The 18,731-nt window shown below is 40.6% G+C and overlaps 1 long non-coding RNA gene across 1 annotated transcript; it reads right to left on the reverse strand.

Annotated features, from left to right (window-relative positions):
- Positions 1–396: 396 nt before the first annotated feature.
- LOC135706763 (uncharacterized) lies at positions 397–18,176 on the reverse strand. The gene is made up of 5 exons (XR_010518187.1): positions 18,035–18,176; positions 17,806–17,985; positions 9,208–10,130; positions 8,979–9,158; positions 397–542 (listed from the first exon to the last, which is right to left on the reverse strand). It is a non-coding gene; the product is annotated as an uncharacterized LOC135706763 (long non-coding RNA).
- Positions 18,177–18,731: the final 555 nt, after the last annotated feature.

An 18,731-nucleotide genomic window follows, 5' to 3' on the forward strand; every position in this document is an offset into this window, starting at 1 on the left:
GGCAGATGCTGTATGGCAAACTGCGAAAATTTGATGCAGTGCAAAATATTGATTTCTTTAACCACTCTACATCGATTCCAGCACAGGTAGACGCGTTACAGCTTGATCAAAGTTTCAAATGTCTGCGGCTCGGTTTCCAAGACAGAAGTAAGTGGATTGTAGGTTCAATTTTCAATTCTGCGACTAACACTGATGTCCGAGGAGAACGGAAGATTGTTTTACTTTTTCAGTTTTAGAACAATTTCACCAGCACTTAAATGATTTATATCCATGAGCATGATCACTTGTTTCGCACCGTACGGCAACATTCCATCGAACGTCTTTGATCGAACAAGCAAGCAGCAGGATATAACTTCGAGCGAATATCATTAAATTCAATTCAGCTCGTTGATTTCCCTTTAGCTTGATAATTACAGTTAGTTCACTCTTGTTGGATATCGCTGCGACTCTTCTGCCAAACCCCAAGAGAGACTGGCCTGTCGGACTCTTTCCACTTCAATAATTTCAGTAACCAGGCTTGGGTCCGCTGATTGATCCGTTCCCTGAAAATAAAACAAAAATGGTTAGCAATCAACTTAAGCAATAGCAATAGCAATAACATCAAGGAAATAAAAGCAGTCGACAGGAATCTAACCTGGGCCCAGCAAGCAGGCGTCCAGGATGAATATCTTTCACAATGGCCCTTTGTACCACTAGGTCGCACATTCAAGACCTCAACCATCCTAACACTATTCGTTACAATTTCTTCAGTTGATATTGCGTCGTGAAAAAAAATGACACTTCAATGAAGAAAAAAACACGCACGCCTACGTTGATCCAAAAGTCCGATTTTCACGACTTTCACCCACTGCGCATCATCTTCCAGTCGCTACCATAGCAACACCATCGTAACCAAATTTTCACATGCCGAGAGTCTATATAAGGAAGACTGCTGCTAACAATCGACAAGAGGCTTTTGAGGTAGTTACCAAGCGGACGTCTTTTTGATCGCTCTTCCCTGTTTTTCAAGATTCGACAGATTTTCATCATGTTTGCTAGCAAGGCGAAACACGGTCGCGATGCTCGGAAGACCCGGTCCAGTCGGAATGTTAGACCGGTGTCTTTGCCAGATTTTATGAGAACCGACCCTGATGGCACACTTACGGCCATTTACCAGCGCATAAAGGCGGCTTCTTCAAAGCCGAAGTTGCCAAAAGCGCAGGATCGTTGGGAGGTTCTCAGAAAATTGCCGGTGACCGATGAATACGATGATGTAAGGTCACCGATCGGAGAGTACATCCGACGGCCGTTTAAGGCTTCTACTAGCAAACAGTTGATTGGTGTGGGAATTGGAAGCGACGTTCCAGATTATCGTCTTGGAACTACCCCGGATGCCTCAAAGGCGGATTGTGGTAAGGATAATTTTGATTTAGAATTAGATATTAATATGAATTTAGGAGATAGGGAAGGTTTTCAAGGTCATTCCCAAATTTTATGTGAGGCATTTAGGTATAACAGAGCCGATGTAGATTCGGTTCTGGTAGAAGGTATATCCAAGGTACAGGAATGCGAAACGACATTAGCAGTATTCGAAACATACGCCAAGATACACCATGATATTTTGGAACGAGTGACGTATGTTCCGACCACTGCTGATGTATCTACGCAAACTACTGTCCCAAAATTACAGCGAACACAGCTGAACTATATATATGCTGGATTTTGGGAGAGGTGTACCTTGAGAGAAAATCAAGGTATGCAAACCGAAGATCAAAATTTGACGTCTCCGAAGCAGCCTACTGTGGTGCTTCAGAAAAATACTAGTGGCCCAAATTCTAATTTGATAAAAAATCTTTTTGGTTGGAAATCTGTTGGATTGACCTTTTTTGTTTCGGCCCTGGTCCTCGGTTTGCTGGAAATTCCAAATTACATCTAGCAGATTGGCATTGATTTTTGTTATTTGGATCGAGCTCACTGGTGGTCCAACGAATTTCATCAAAATTAATTAGCTTCTCCGAGGTCTTCTGGCGAGTAAAGATGTTGTAGCCGGGTACAAACGAATACTTCGAGCTACCATCTTTTCTACGAGAATTCCTCGGAACCCATTAACACCGGATAGGGACCTTTTGGTGAAAAAAAAATTCGTTTAGGGACCGTGCTTGGATGGCTAAACCCATTGGGAATGGCTTCCAAGCAAACCAATCGATGTAGCAGAATGCTTCAATCGAAGATCTTTTTGTTTATGAAGTTCGAAGGACCACTATCGTGAGCTCGATCATCGCATTTCAGAGTATTTAGCAGTGTTAGGGTTTAGATGTAGTATTTATGTAGAAAAAGAATTAGGTAGATTGATAGGAGCTAGGGCAGGAGCACATATGTGATTGGCAGGGAATGTGGTGGGAGTTTAAATGTACTGAAAAGTCATCCCTTTTGATAATTTTGATCGAAACTGGTTGAAAATCGGTTTGGATCGAAATTTGGAATAGAGAGGTGACTTTTCAATACATTTAACGGGGCCTATCACATATGTGCTCCTTTTATCTTGTTAGTTAGGTACTTCCAAATTTACTGTTCACTTATAGTAGCTAGTTAGTTAAAAGAGTGGTATCACATTTCCCGGATTTTATTTTCAGAATGAGCTATTTAGTAACATACTGTTTTCGGCAATATTTTCGTAACCAAATTTGATTGAAATGGGAATATTTCCTTCTTTGAGTGTTCATTACGTTGTTTGATTATTTTTGTTTTTCGTTTTCTTTTCGTTTGATTATTGTTATTTCTGTTATTTGATATTTGAATAAAGAAGGAAACATTCCCATTAGCAAAATTTTGAATATAGAAATAACTTTTTTTCCGTTTTGATTGCACGTGATTTCCTACTTTCACGTAAATGGTCCATTTTGGAAACGAAACTCCGGGAAATGTGATACCACCCTTAGAAGCGTTTTTAATCAGTTAGGAGCTAGGGCAGGAGCACATATGTGATTGGCAGGGAATGTGGTGGGAGTTTAAGGGTACTGAATTCTTTGTTCAGTACTTTTAACGGGGCTTCTCACATATGTGCTCCTTTATTATTAAAACACAGGATAGAGTCGACTTCAGGTCAGAGAAAGTTGGTAGTTTGAGTGAAAGTGTATTATGTAGAAGAGCTAGGGCCGAAACGAGAATTTAATGAACAGGAAATGTATTCCCACATTTGAAATGATCTGCAATTTTTTTCTTTGTCAATTAAAATTTGTAATTGTAGGTTAATATTTTCATCCCATCTTTTGTATGAATTAAAATGTTCAATTCAGTGTATCAATTAAGTGGTGTTGCTTAATTTGGTTCAATTAAGTGTTTAAGGCTTCAAAAGATCCTGTTGACCAATGAATTCTTCAAATAGTATTGCCAAACTAAAGCTAACCAAGACACCATTATGGAATGCTCTTCGGCAGGGGAACTATGCCATTAGCGCGAAGCATTTTTAAACCACTGATGCTGGCGCCAACTAGTATTGTGTTTACTATTTGTTCATCACTTGATTCAATAGGATCAGATCCACCGTTAGGACAAGATGGGTAAGTGTGACAGTTTTTGATCTTAGTGTTCCTCTAATTGACCCTGTCTTGTTGAGGAGGTACGTTTGGTTCATTGTTCGATCTCATGCTTGCAGGATAAAATTATAAACATGGTTTGCCGCTATATCTAGTGCAGGTTTTATACCAATCTGATGCTTTACATTAGTTTTAGACAATCCAAGAAATTTGAATGTTTATTTCAAGTTATAAAAATAAAATTCAGATGAGGACCTTTCGTTTGAGCTTATTGTCAAAACCGTCAACCCAATAACAAAAGTTTAACGTAAAAAAAACACGGTGCACAAAGGCAATTCATTACTCTGCGAGTAGCTTAGCTCTTACATACACAAAAAGAAGGACGAGCTTTTCCTAGCACTAGAGAGGGTCTAGGATAAGAGATGAGTGGACTGGTTGATTTTAAGTCAACCGAACTGTCAAAGCCAGAGCTAATCGAGAAACGCATATCTTGATTGAAATGGCAGTGTTGCTAGAAACCACCTACGCATATGTTGCCAAAGTCGTTTGTTTATGTTGGAGTACGAGTTAATACGCTGTGCTTTATCTATACATTTATCTGTGCTGGCTAACTGATTATTAGCCTATTCTCGAAAATATTTCGCAGTGTTTTAAACGTGTTTTAAGAGTTGATAATAGAATAGTTACGCAGAGTGAAGCTTGCAATTTTGATGTCGATCAATGGTCATTTTATTTTTTTATTTTTGGCAACCTTGTGTTTACACTTCGGATGACTACACAAGGGTTGTGAATGTTTCCTCTGTTATCCTGATTGGTGCAAACAATACTCCCCACGCAGTTGGTCTACTATGCTCGATAGGTAGATTTTGGTTTCATTCTGCGTAGCTCTTCTATTATCAACTATGGTGTTTTTTACTTGGAAATATAGCAAAGGTCACTCACGCAAACCAAATACAAAATAGAGGAAAATTTCCCCTACACGATGATGGTTTGCGTGGTTGGCTTCCGCTGTGTGAGGAAAGGGCTATATAACAGTTTGTTTGTAGAAAGATGTTTTTGTTTATTCTGCGTTAATAGGTTATAGGCCTATTCGCAAATGTTCTATCGAAGAGAAAAGGTTTTCTCCGGTCGTTTTCTCACGGAATTCGCGTAATAATTATGACGAACGGTAATGCAAGCGGTAGCGGTGGGGTAGTCCACAACTTTTCGAACCTACGTGGAAGTTTGTGGTGGTAGCCTTGCTGGAGTTGGAAGAACTGTGGTGCGCGGTGAAACCGGAAAGGAAAGCGGACGGAACCTTCGAAGCTTCTGGACCCCAATAATTATGTGCATGTTAACGAGGCACAAACGCCGGAAGATGTTTGGGCGAAGTTAGAGTATGCATTCTAGGACACAGGATTGACACGAAGAGTCGGACTATTACACAAACTAGCTGACAGCCTGCACGTCGATGGATGATTATGTGAATCGAATTGTATCTACCGAACACTAGCTGAACGGAATTGACTTCCCGATATCCGACAAGTGGGTGGGAACACTGTTGAAGAATATCGCCCGATGGTTATGGCGCACTGTCGGAGGAGCCTCCATGTTTCAAAAGGTCGGAACAACGAAAGCTGGTGTGTCGTCTGTGGGCTGAAACAGTCCAGTCGTGTCTGGTATTCGAAGCTTCGGAATGACCCCATCGAAGTACGATCCATGCCTGTACTATCGAATCGAAGGCAATCGAACCACCGGCACGTCGCGATCTACGTTGATGACGTGGTCATCTTCTCTAACGACAGAGCACTGACCAACGAATTCAAGCAACACGTTCCGCATGAAGGGCTTGGGAAAAGCAAGTAGCTGTCTCGGAATCCGGATCACATGTGGAAGGGACACCGTATAATTGGAACAGGAGGCGGTGCTGTCACGGTTTACTGCAAAGGCTGCGTCTACTTCGATGAATCCAAGTCTGATCCAAGTCAAAGCTGAACAAGGACATGGCTCCATAAACCGCAGATGAGGCTGAAAAGATGAAAAGGGTACCTTACCAAGAAGCGGTGGGCAGTCTTATGTACCTTGCCCAATGCACTAGACCCGAAGTTCTCTTTGCTGTCAACCAACTGAGTCGCTTCAATACGAATCCTGGACCCAAGCACTGCAAGAAGCAGCCGACGGTAGCTCTCTCTACATGTGAGGCTGAATATATGGCCTTGTCTGTCACAGTTCCGGAGGCCATGTGGTATGTGCATTGCTAAGAATGTGGGATACACACCACGAACAATGCATATTGACATCCGGCACCACTTTATCCAGGACGCTTTGGAATAGAACATCGTTTATCAGAACTATGTAAGCACCGATCAACAAATTGCGGATGGCCTGACAAAGTCGCTTGAACAGATTAAGGAGATAAAAACAACAAATTAAGAGGGGGAGGGGGGGGGGGGGGGGTATGGAGTACGAGTTAATATAAGCTGTGCTTTATCTATACGTCCTAAAAACCTCTCTACGTAGCACGTTTGTTGTCTGTTGCGTTATAATCTCGGCTATAATAGTAAAGAAAGTCGTACCTTCGTTAGTCACGATGCTGTTTAAACGAGTGGTGCTCTGGTTGTTCTGGTGACTTCGTAATAACTCATGTCCCCGATATCAGAGCCAACACTACTCGTATTGATATTGAAAAATACATCGAAAAAATAAATCATCAGTAAATTTATAGTGAAAAAAAAAAACATAAAAGGTTGATTTTTTCAAAACACTACCCCTAGGATTTTTATATTTTTGTTTGTATAGAAAGCTAATGGTCTAAAATTTGTTGAAGAATTTAAGCTGGTTACTTGTTTCAAAAAATTCTTCCTATTGCGATAAAGCCTTTCAAATATACGAACGATATAAAAAAAAGTCAGTCTGAAATAATTAACATTATAAAACATAATTATTTGCCGAATTATGATTTAGCCGTTAGAGTGCTTACCTCCGTAAATGAACTACTAGAAGTACTAGTTTCACACTGTTAGACTTACCATTCCCACTAAAAACTTATCGAAATCTAACCCCCTCAAGTACTAATCCTATAGGTAAAAATGTCAAGATCACAGGTATAAAAATAAAACTACTACGGGTAGAATCGGAACCTCATAACTAATAACCAAAAATTTAGGTAAAGCTTTTTCTCCTTTACGCGACTAGCTAAAAATACTGCTGTTGTGAGGATTGTGAGTCCTGTATCCAATAAAACTCCAAGATCCTTGACAACTCTGTCAAGCTGAACTTTCTGGCAGTTTATGGAATAACAGTATTGCTTTGGGGTTTTACTTTTGTTGAAACTGATAACTGAGCATGTTGCAATTGAGTTAATTACATGCACACCAGTCGTAGAACACGTCGATCAATGTTTGAAGTTCAATGCAATTGGCGACTGAGCGAACCACAAGGTATGATTTTGAAATCATCAGCGTACACGATTCTGCATCCTGGAGGGAGTATTAAGTAGACTTCGTTGTAATAAAGCGGGAAGAGCAACGTGGTAATCTAGCGACCAGGAAAGCAGCCGTGTTGAAATATAGTGCGCTACAGTTCTCTGCAACGAGTCACCAATTAAGATCTCAAATAGTTTCGAGCCAGCACAAAGCGAAGTAATCCCACGATAATTTGAATACAGGAATGATGTAGGGTCTTTTCCAGCACTCGGGAAATGTTTCCTGGGGAAGCGACTGATTGATGATCATCTGCAGCGGCTTCGATAGGAAATAGCACACTCATTCAACACACTCGAGGGTATTCTATTCGGCCCAGGAGAATTTCAGGGCATCTTGCAACTTCTGTGTTGATGCACTGCCGATGGCGAAGACACTTGAGAACTGCTGGGCAAAGAGATTACATGTATCCTCAGAAGTGCTGGATGATTGTTCACCATGAAAAATTTGTGCCGGAAGACCAGTTTCGTTGTTTTTCGTTGACGAGTGACCAGAAACGTTTAGGATTTTGTTTTAGATCATTTTGCTCTCGCAGAACATATCTCGTATAGCTGGCCCTACAAAAATCGTGTTTAGTGAGCACATCCCGCGCATGGGAGTATTTCTTCAACGCAGCAAATCTCTTACGTTTAAGTCGACGGAGCCGAACATTTAACCAGGTTGGCTTCTGCTTCGGTCTCGGTTGAGGAACATATTTGCAAAGAAGCGACAAATACATCCCGTTGAACAGAGTTAAAAAAAAAGCTGTACTCAGTTGTCCGTAAAGCTTCATTCAGACCAGCATAAATCAGCGCGGTGAAAATCAAACTCACTTTTATCAGGTTTATCATTGTATCCTCCAAGAGGCGGACAGCTAAACTTGACAAAGACTGAAGGATGAAACGGATGATCAGCATCAATGAGAGCTTCAATCAGGTGTTTGAATTACGTCCCACTGATTGACTGCGCCGGCATTAGCAAATATCAAGTCCAAGGTTCGGTTAACATAATTAATCTGCTTCATGTCGTGTCGAGTAATGCCATTCCATCGACGGGCGCAAGTGAATGTAGAGCTGACAGAATTGATGTAAACTTGTCCAGAAGCTGATGATTTCCAGCAGAGACCAGATTGATTATAATCACCAAACAGTAGGTGAGGTCCAAGTTTCTCGGATATGACCAACGTAGATCCCTAGATGTCTTTCAACACAAGTCGTGGAAGTAGAAGAATCGGGAGGGATGGATGTATACGTTACACCACGACCGACCATTCAAACCCATGCTTGAGGCTACCAATCAGCGAAGACGTCAGCAAAACCCAACCGACACCCGTAGCAACAAATCGATGACGTGCGCAAAACCAGTCAAACTACGCGAACCAAGATTGCATCAGAATCAAACCACCCGGAGGAATGGCGAATCAGCAGATTTAGTTTATAAAAGTGTTCTAAATTTATTTCGAGCTTCAGTCTTTAAGTGCGTATGTACCTACGTAAACGGTCGGTTAAGAATAATAAATTGTCACTCTGGACTTAATTGTTATAATTTATACAACGCCAAGACAAATTGTTCGACAGCCTCTATTCACATTAACCCATGGATGTTCTATGCCACCGTCATCAACGATTGTTGATTCCGACGAACTGTAGCGTTTTGAGATGGCAATCAACACACTCCCTCCTCTTGTTTGTCCCGTAGTAATCATAACGTCCATATCCGAATCGCTAACCGAGATGAAGAGGTCGTCAACTTTAGTGCAAAGACATCTGACGTTCTGGTAGCATATGCGGATGCAGTCAACGTTCAAACAGAGTTGTCTGCATTATCGGTAATAGTCGTGGAAATAGTAATCTCTTAGCGGTTCATGGATGGCAGTATTCGGAATACCAACGGTGTCAGTCTCAGTCAGCCTTGCGTAGTCACCTCGATAACAGATATTTCCGTTTAGGTTGTGTCAGTAACAGGCTGAAGTAGGTAGTTACCATACCGGCTTCGGCGAGATATAAATCACTGTTGAACTAACCTGACAAAGCAGGAAGAGCATCCGAGTGGTAGGTATGCTCCGAAATCTTCATCTGATGGTAGTTGGTGGCCATGGGTAGCGGATTGGACGATCCCTACACCGAAGGACGACTGTTGATCCATGACGGGCAGGAATATCAGGGGAATAGAAGATAGTTGATGGATCGGCGTAGCGCTGGAACTGAAAAACGAATTAAGTGTTGATCTCGTCAGAAAATATTCGTACTTACCTGCAGTTTCAGGTTGGAAGGCCCCTTCTCCAATCCCACATACAGAGCCAGGACGACTGTTGAACAACGGCTACAGTGTCAGGATTGTGGTGGGAGGATCGGTTGCCTCCATAGAATCAACATCGTTGCATCCCAGAGTCGATCCAGGAATATATCAGTTGATTGAGTAACTAACCATTTGTCTGGCATTATGCAGGCGCTTCTGAAAAATTGGGCAGAAATCACTTCAAGCTGAGTGGTCGATGCTGAGTTCTTTGTCCTTTGCATGGTTACGCAGTTTGTTCACCAGTTCACAATTAACACACTTTACGAAAGTAGATTCACATTCTTTTGCTTCGTGATCACCAGGCACATTTTGGGGCAGCAAGTAGAGTTGTTTCAGGCAGATGCTGTATGGCAAACTGCGAAAATTTGATGCAGTGCAAAATATTGATTTCTTCAACCACTCTACATCGATTCCAGCACAGGTAGACGCGTTACAGCTTGATCAAAGTTTCAAATGTCTGCGGCTCGGTTTCCAAGACAGAAGTAAGTGGATTGTAGGTTCAATTTTCAATTCTGCGACTAACACTGATGTCCGAGGAGAACGGAAGATTGTTTTACTTTTTCAGTTTTAGAACAATTTCACCAGCACTTAAATGATTTATATCCATGAGCATGATCACTTGTTTCGCACCGTACGGCAACATTCCATCGAACATCTTTGATCGAACAAGCAAGCAGCAGGATATAACTTCGAGCGAATATCATTAAATTCAATTCAGCTCGTTGATTTCCCTTTAGCTTGATAATTACAGTTAGTTCACTCTTGTTGGATATCGCTGCGACTCTTCTGCCAAACCCCAAGAGAGACTGGCCTGTCGGACTCTTTCCACTTCAATAATTTCAGTAACCAGGCTTGGGTCCGCTGATTGATCCGTTCCCTGAAAATAAAACAAAAATGGTTAGCAATCAACTTAAGCAATAACATCAAGGAAATAAAAGCAGTCGACAGGAATCTAACCTGGGCCCAGCAAGCAGGCGTCCAGGATGAATATCTTTCACAATGGCCCTTTGTACCACTAGGTCGCACATTCAAGACCTCAACCATCCTAACACTATTCGTTACAATTTCTTCAGTTGTTAATGCATCGCGAAAAAAAATGACACTTCAATTAAGAAGAAAACACGCACGCCTACGTTGATCCAAAAGTCCGATTTTCACGACTTTCACCCACTGCGCATCATCTTCCAGTCGCTACCATAGCAACACCATCGTAACCAAATTTTCACATGCCGAGAGTCTATATAAGGAAGACTGCTGCTAACAATCGACAAGAGGCTTTTGAGGTAGTTACCAAGCGGACGTCTTTTTGATCGCTCTTCCCTGTTTTTCAAGATTCGACAGATTTTCATCATGTTTGCTAGCAAGGCGAAACACGGTCGCGATGCTCGGAAGACCCGGTCCAGTCGGAATGTTAGACCGGTGTCTTTGCCAGATTTTATGAGAACCGACCCTGATGGCACACTTACGGCCATTTACCAGCGCATAAAGGCGACTTCTTCAAAGCCGAAGTTGCCAAAAGCGCAGGATCGTTGGGAGGTTCTCAGAAAATTGCCGGTGACCGATGAATACGATGATGTAAGGTCACCGGTCGGAGAGTACATCCGACGGCCGTTTAAGGCTTCTTCTAGCAAACAGTTGATTGGTGTGGGAATTGGAAGCGACGTTCCAGATTATCGTCTTGGAACTACCCCGGATGCCTCAAAGGCGGATTGTGGTAAGGATAATTTTGATTTAGAATTAGATATTAATATGAATTTAGGAGATAGGGAAGGTTTTCAAGGTCATTCCCAAATTTTATGTGAGGCATTTAGGTATAACAGAGCCGATGTAGATTCGGTTCTGGTAGAAGGTATATCCAAGGTACAGGAATGCGAAACGACATTAGCAGTATTCGAAACATACGCCAAGATACACCATGATATTTTGGAACGAGTGACGTATGTTCCGACCACTGCTGATGTATCTACGCAAACTACTGTCCCAAAATTACAGCGAACACAGCTGAACTATATATATGCTGGATTTTGGGAGAGGTGTACCTTGAGAGAAAATCAAGGTATGCAAACCGAAGATCAAAATTTGACGTCTCCGAAGCAGCCTACTGTGGTGCTTCAGAAAAATACTAGTGGCCCAAATTCTAATTTGATAAAAAATCTTTTTGGTTGGAAATCTGTTGGATTGACCTTTTTTGTTTCGGCCCTGGTCCTCGGTTTGCTGGAAATTCCAAATTACATCTAGCAGATTGGCATTGATTTTTGTTATTTGGATCGAGCTCACTGGTGGTCCAACGAATTTCATCAAAATTAATTAGCTTCTCCGAGGTCTTCTGGCGAGTAAAGATGTTGTAGCCGGGTACAAACGAATACTTCGAGCTACCATCTTTTCTACGAGAATTCCTCGGAACCCATTAACACCGGATAGGGACCTTTTGGTGAAAAAAAATCGTTTAGGGACCGTGCTTGGATGGCTAAACCCATTGGGAATGGCTTCCAAGCAAACCAATCGATGTAGCAGAATGCTTCAATCGAAGATCTTTTTGTTTATGAAGTTCGAAGGACCACTATCGTGAGCTCGATCATCGCATTTCAGAGTATTTAGCAGTGTTAGGGTTTAGATGTAGTATTTATGTAGAAAAAGAATTAGGTAGATTGATAGGAGCTAGGGCAGGAGCACATATGTGATTGGCAGGGAATGTGGTGGGAGTTTAAATGTACTGAAAAGTCATCCCTTTTGATAATTTTGATCGAAACTGGTTGAAAATCGGTTTGGATCGAAATTTGGAATAGAGAGGTGACTTTTCAATACATTTAACGGGGCCTATCACATATGTGCTCCTTTTATCTTGTTAGTTAGGTACTTCCAAATTTACAGTTCATTTATAGTAGCTAGTTAGTTAAAAGAGTGGTATCACATTTCCCGGATTTTATTTTCAGAATGAGCTATTTAGTAACATACTGTTTTCGGCAATATTTTCGTAACCAAATTTGATTGAAATGGGAATATTTCCTTCTTTGAGTGTTCATTACGTTGTTTGATTATTTTTGTTTTTCGTTTTCTTTTCGTTTGATTATTGTTATTTCTGTTATTTGATATTTGAATAAAGAAGGAAACATTCCCATTAGCAAAATTTTGAATATAGAAATAACTTTTTTTCCGTTTTGATTGCACGTGATTTCCTACTTTCACGTAAATGGTCCATTTTGGAAACGAAACTCCGGGAAATGTGATACCACCCTTAGAAGCGTTTTTAATCAGTTAGGAGCTAGGGCAGGAGCACATATGTGATTGGCAGGGAATGTGGTGGGAGTTTAAGGGTACTGAATTCTTTGTTCAGTACTTTTAACGGGGCTTCTCACATATGTGCTCCTTTATTATTAAAACACAGGATAGAGTCGACTTCAGGTCAGAGAAAGTTGGTAGTTTGAATGAAAGTGTATTATGTAGAAGAGCTAGAGCCGAAACGAGAATTTAATGAACAGGAAATGTATTCCCACATTTGAAATGATCTGCAATTTTTTTCTTTGTCAATTAAAATTTGTAATTGTAGGTTAATATTTTCATCCCATCTTTTGTATGAATTAAAATGTTCAATTCAGTGTATCAATTAAGTGGTGTTGCTTAATTTGGTTCAATTAAGTGTTTAAGGCTTCAAAAGATCCTGTTGACCAATGAATTCTTCAAATAGTATTGCCAAACTAAAGCTAACCAAGACACCATTATGGAATGCTCTTCGGCAGGGGAACTATGCCATTAGCGCGAAGCATTTTTAAACCACTGATGCTGGCGCCAACTAGTATTGTGTTTACTATTTGTTCATCACTTGATTCAATAGGATCAGATCCACCGTTAGCACAAGATGGGTAAAAGTGTCAGTTTTTGATCTTAGTGTTCCTCTAATTGACCCTGTCTTGTTGAGGAGGTACGTTTGGTTCATTGTTCGATCTCATGCTTGCAGGATAAAATTATAAACATGGTTTGCCGCTATATCTAGTGCAGGTTTTATATCAATCTGATGCTTTACATTAGTTTTAGACAATCCAAGAAATTTGAATGTTTATTTCAAGTTATAAAAATAAAATTCAGATGAGGACCTTTCGTTTGAGCTTATTGTCAAAACCGTCAACCCAATTACAAAAGTTTAACGTTAAAACACGGTGCACAAAGGCAATTCATTACATACACAAAAAGAAGGACGAGCTTTCCGTAGCACTAGAGAGGGTCTAGGATAAGAGATGAGTGGACTGGTTGATTTTAAGTCAACCGAACTGTCAAAGCCAGAGCTAATCGAGAAACGCATATCTTGATTGAAACGGCAGTGTTGCTAGAAACCACTTACGCATATGTTGCCAAAGTCGGTTTGTTTATGTTGGAGTACGAGTTAATACGCTGTGCTTTATCTATACATTTATCTGTGCTGGCTAACTGATTATTAGCCTATTCTCGAAAATATTTCGCAGTGTTTTAAACGTGTTTTTAAGAGTTGATAATAGAATAGTAACGCAGAGTGAAGCTTGCAATTTTGATGTCGATCATTTTTTTTTTTTTGGCAACCTTGTGTGTACACTTGGGATGACTTCACAAGGGTTGTGAATGTTTCCTCTGTTATCCTGATTGGTGCAAACCTAGGGGCATCCCACTCTAAACTTTGTATTTCTCTTGGTAGTTCATACTGATATCAACGATACCTATAAATATTTTCAAATAGGGTTACGGTATGTAATGTGGGTCTAGTCCTTTCATTCGGCCTATCACGCAAATAAATAATTAATTAAGGAATATTACACAAAAAATAAGGAAAATATTGATCACTGATGGTTGATAAATGTGTACCACACACAAATCAATTTATATCACAACATTTCAATACATTTTCAGCTCTCGTAAGTAATAAAACTGGTTGAGAATATCACAATGTTCGGAGTTTTTAGCCGCCATGACTTATAAGGTTAAGATGGGAAGGTTGACTGACGATCATCAAATGGCCTGATTATGGCATTTATTGATTGGAATTACCTGATAATACACACTAGACGTAAAACTTACAGTTGCTGTTTGAATATTTTATGTTTATTTTAATTGTTTAACAACGTTTTCACAAGTAAAACATGGACCCAACTTTAGGGACACATTTCTTTTCTATGTTCCTAACTATGGCCCATGAAATTCATTTGACAGCATATAGCAATAAGAGTAACGTCAACAATGTTGTTTTGCATTTGGATGATAAGGAACGAACAGGAAGGGAGATTTTTTCTGCCAAACCTGTATAATGAACATCACAATGTTCTGATTTAGATATTCTGCGGTCAAAAGACGATAAGCGAAATTTTTAATTTTTAATTTTTAAATTGAGTGATTTAATGTAGTTTTCGTAAAATTTTCTCTAAGAAATGTTTTGAGGAATGAAGAGCATTAAGTTAACAGTGATAGTGATAAAAAAAAATACATCAGAAAACGTTACCAAGAGCGTTTTTTTGAGGATCAAACAAGATAGGACGAAGTTGCATCCATAAATAGACCCAATTTGGGGACAATAGACCCATATTACATACATTTCCCTCGTGAGTTATTGTCTTAAAAAAAGTAAGTTTTTCAACTTTTCGTGGTTTCTGATAGCAAACGACATGATAAGCATATCTAAGCATACCATTTAGCAGTAGAATATCGTTTGCAGGTAAATTCATTGATGAGTTATGATTAAAAACGTAATCGATGGCTGCATATTAGACCGAGGTTAGGGACGTATACCCTACTTAAAAATACTTAAGAAATATTTAGCATTAATTTGTTTGCTTGGTTGCTACACAAACTTCCTTTGTTTTTTTTTAGCTGATGTCAGAGGTTTTGTGTGGATATTTACAGTGATTTCAGATATTACATATTAGCGAAAACACGCTTTTACATTCGCATATCCGGCTGCCCATCAGTGAAACGTAAAATGTACTGAAATATGCATTGCATCCTACTAGTGCAGTGCCTACATCAGTACCGTGCCCACTTATACGCCATCTAGAGCCCAGTCTAGAACTGTCAATTGTGTGCAAGTACTGGTCTAAATTAAACAGGAACAATAACAGTTGGACATTCCTGGTAAACCCCTTGGTCGTTTTACCAGTTGTGAACCAGAGATCTGATACAGCGTGTTTTTTTTTTAATAATTGGAAACTGAGTACTAAGACACACGACGGATAATACATAATACATCAGCTTTTAATTTTCAGTATCCAAGATATCCCCCAGGAAGCCCCTCTGCACTTACTTGAACCATGGCCTGATTTCTGTTTCTCATCATCATCGAGGAACTCTTTCTGTGGCTACCTTGTGCTGACGTTGACAAAATGGACAGTATTTGCGGGCCGTCCACCCGGAACTATGTAGAAACTTCAAACATAGCCTTGAGCGACTAAAGCCTGCCAATAAAGACGTCACACTGCACTGGAGTGATTCGTCAGGTATTAAACGACAATATCCTAATAGCAGGTCAGTTTCATCAAAGAAACGCCCTTAGGTTGTTTATCTTGGCTGTTCCTGGTTTAAGGAACTAATAGTGATCGAGATGGAAGAGAATGCATCCAAAAGAGTAACCGAATACGAATGCAAAGTTTCGGACAAAATTCAGCAGAAGCAAGATCAATCATCGAAATCGAACATACCAATGCAAGAACAAAGCCGCTGATACCCCACGAAACATTTTGTGTTAGGATGCCGTATTCTAATAAGAACAAATTTAAATTTAAATTTTATTATTTAATAACGTTAGCTTTGACGTCCGCCAAAACAAACGAAAATATATAATACAGTTAGAATAAATTTAACGAACAAAAACAACTTGTTGCAATATTTTTGTGAGAAGATGGAGTACCCTTTCATTTCCTAGATATCGGATAACGGTTGGTCCTAAATTCGTACCCAACGAGGAATCATTCACGGAATCATATTTCTGCCACTATCGAAAGCTTTCCATAATTTCGTTATTTTCGGCAATCTCCACTATTTATTCCACCTAGTCAGCAACTCCAGTGTTCTATCTTTCTATGTTATCTGACCAGAAACGTTTAGGATTTTGTTTTAGAGATATTTTGCTTTCGCAGAACATATCTCGAATAGCTGGCCCTACAAAAATCGTGTTTAGTGAGCACATCCCGCGCATGGGAGTATTTCTTCAACGCAGCAAATCTCTTACGTTTAAGTCGACGGAGCCGAACATTTAACCAGGTTGGCTTCTGCTTCGGTCTCGGTTGAGGAACATAATTGCAAAGAAGCGACAAATACATCCCGTTAAACAGAGTTGAAAAAAAGCTGTACTCCGTGGTCCGTAAAGCTTCATTCAGACCAGCATAATCAGCGCGGTGAAAATCAAACTCACTTTAATCAGGTTTATCATTGTATCCTCCAAGAGGCGGACAGCTAAGCTTGACAAAGACTGAAGGATGAAACGGATGATCAGCATCAATGAGAGCTTCAATCAGGTGTTTGAATTACGTCCCACTGATTGACTGCGCCGGCATTAGCAAATATCAAATCCAAGGTTCGGTTAACATAATTAATCTGCTTCATGTCGTGTCGAGTAATGCCATTCCATCGACGGGCGCAAGTGAATGTAGAGCTGACAGAATTGATGTAAACTTGTCCAGAAGCTGATGATTTCCAGCAGAGACCAGATTGATTATAATCACCAAACAGTAGGTGAGGTCCAAGTTTCTCGGATATGACCAACGTAGATCCCTAGATGTCTTTCAACACAAGTCGTGGAAGTAGAAGAATCGGGAGGGATGTATACGTTACACCACGACCGACCATTTAAACCCATGCTTGAGGCTACCAATCAGCGAAGACGTCAGCAAAACCCAACCGACACCCGTAGCAACAAATCGATGACGTGCGCAAAACCAGTCAAACTACGCGAACCAAGATTGCATCAGAATCAAACCACCCGGAGGAATGGCGAATCAGCAGATTTAGTTTATAAAAGTGTTCTAAATTTATTTCGAGCTTCAGTCTTTAAGTGCGTATGTACCTACGTAAACGGTCGGTTAAGAATAATAAATTGTCACTCTGGACTTAATTGTTATAGTTTGTACAACGCCAAGACAAATTGTTCGACAGCCTCTATTCACATTAACCCATGGATGTTCTATGCCACCGTCATCAACGATTGTTGATTCCGACGAACTGTAGCGTTTTGAGATGGCAATCAACACACTCCCTCCTCTTGTTTGTCCCGTAGTAATCATAACGTCCATATCCGAATCGCTAACCGAGATGAAGAGGTCGTCAACTTTAGTGCAAAGACATCTGACGTTCTGGTAGCATATGCGGATGCAGTCAACGTTCAAACAGAGTTGTCTGCATTATCGGTAATAGTCGTGGAAATAGTAATCTCTTAGCGGTTCATGGATGGCAGTATTCGGAATACCAACGGTGTCAGTCTCAGTCAGCCTTGCGTAGTCACCTCGATAACAGATATTTCCGTTTAGGTTGTGTCAGTAACAGGCTGAAGTAGGTAGTTACCATACCGGCTTCGGCGAGATATAAATCACTGTTGAACTAACCTGACAAAGCAGGAAGAGCATCCGAGTGGTAGGTATGCTCCGAAATCTTCATCTGATGGTAGTTGGTGGCCATGGGTAGCGGATTGGACGATCCCTACACCGAAGGACGACTGTTGATCCATGACGGGCAGGAATATCAGGGGAATAGAAGATAGTTGATGGATCGGCGTAGCGCTGGAACTGAAGAACGAATTAAGTGTTGATCTCGTCTGAAAATATTCGTACTTACCTGCAGTTTCAGGTTGGAAGGCCCCTTCTCCAATCGCACATACAGAGCCAGGACGACTGTTGAACAACGGCTACAGTGTCAGGATTGTGGTGGGAGGATCGGTTGCCTCCATAGAATCAACATCGTTGCATCCCAGAGTCGATCCAGGAATATATCAGTTGATTGAGTAACTAACCATATGTCTGGCATTATGCAGGCGCTTCTGAAAAATTGGGCAGAAATCACTTCAAGCTGAGTGGTCGATGCTGAGTTCTTTGTCCTTTGCATGGTTACGCAGTTTGTTCACCAGTTCACAATTAACACACTTTACGAAAGTAGATTCACATTCTTTTACTTCGTGATCACCAGGCACATTTTGGGGCAGCAAGTAGAGTTGTTTCAGGCAGATGCTGTATGGCAAACTGCGAAAATTTGATGCAGTGCAAAATATTGATTTCTTTAACCACTCTACATCGATTCCAGCACAGGTAGACGCGTTACAGCTTGATCAAAGTTTCAAATGTCTGCGGCTCGGTTTCCAAGACAGAAGTAAGTGGATTGTAGGTTCAATTTTCAATTCTGCGACTAACACTGATGTCCGAGGAGAACGGAAGATTGTTTTACTTTTTCAGTTTTAGAACAATTTCACCAGCACTTAAATGATTTATATCCATGAGCATGATCACTTGTTTCGCACCGTACGGCAACATTCCATCGA

Source organism: Ochlerotatus camptorhynchus, unplaced genomic scaffold (genome assembly GCF_037179485.1).
Source record: "Ochlerotatus camptorhynchus isolate MF236.1 unplaced genomic scaffold, CSIRO-AGI_Acam_v1.1 ptg000290l, whole genome shotgun sequence".
NCBI classification, from domain to species: domain Eukaryota; kingdom Metazoa; phylum Arthropoda; class Insecta; order Diptera; family Culicidae; genus Ochlerotatus; species Ochlerotatus camptorhynchus.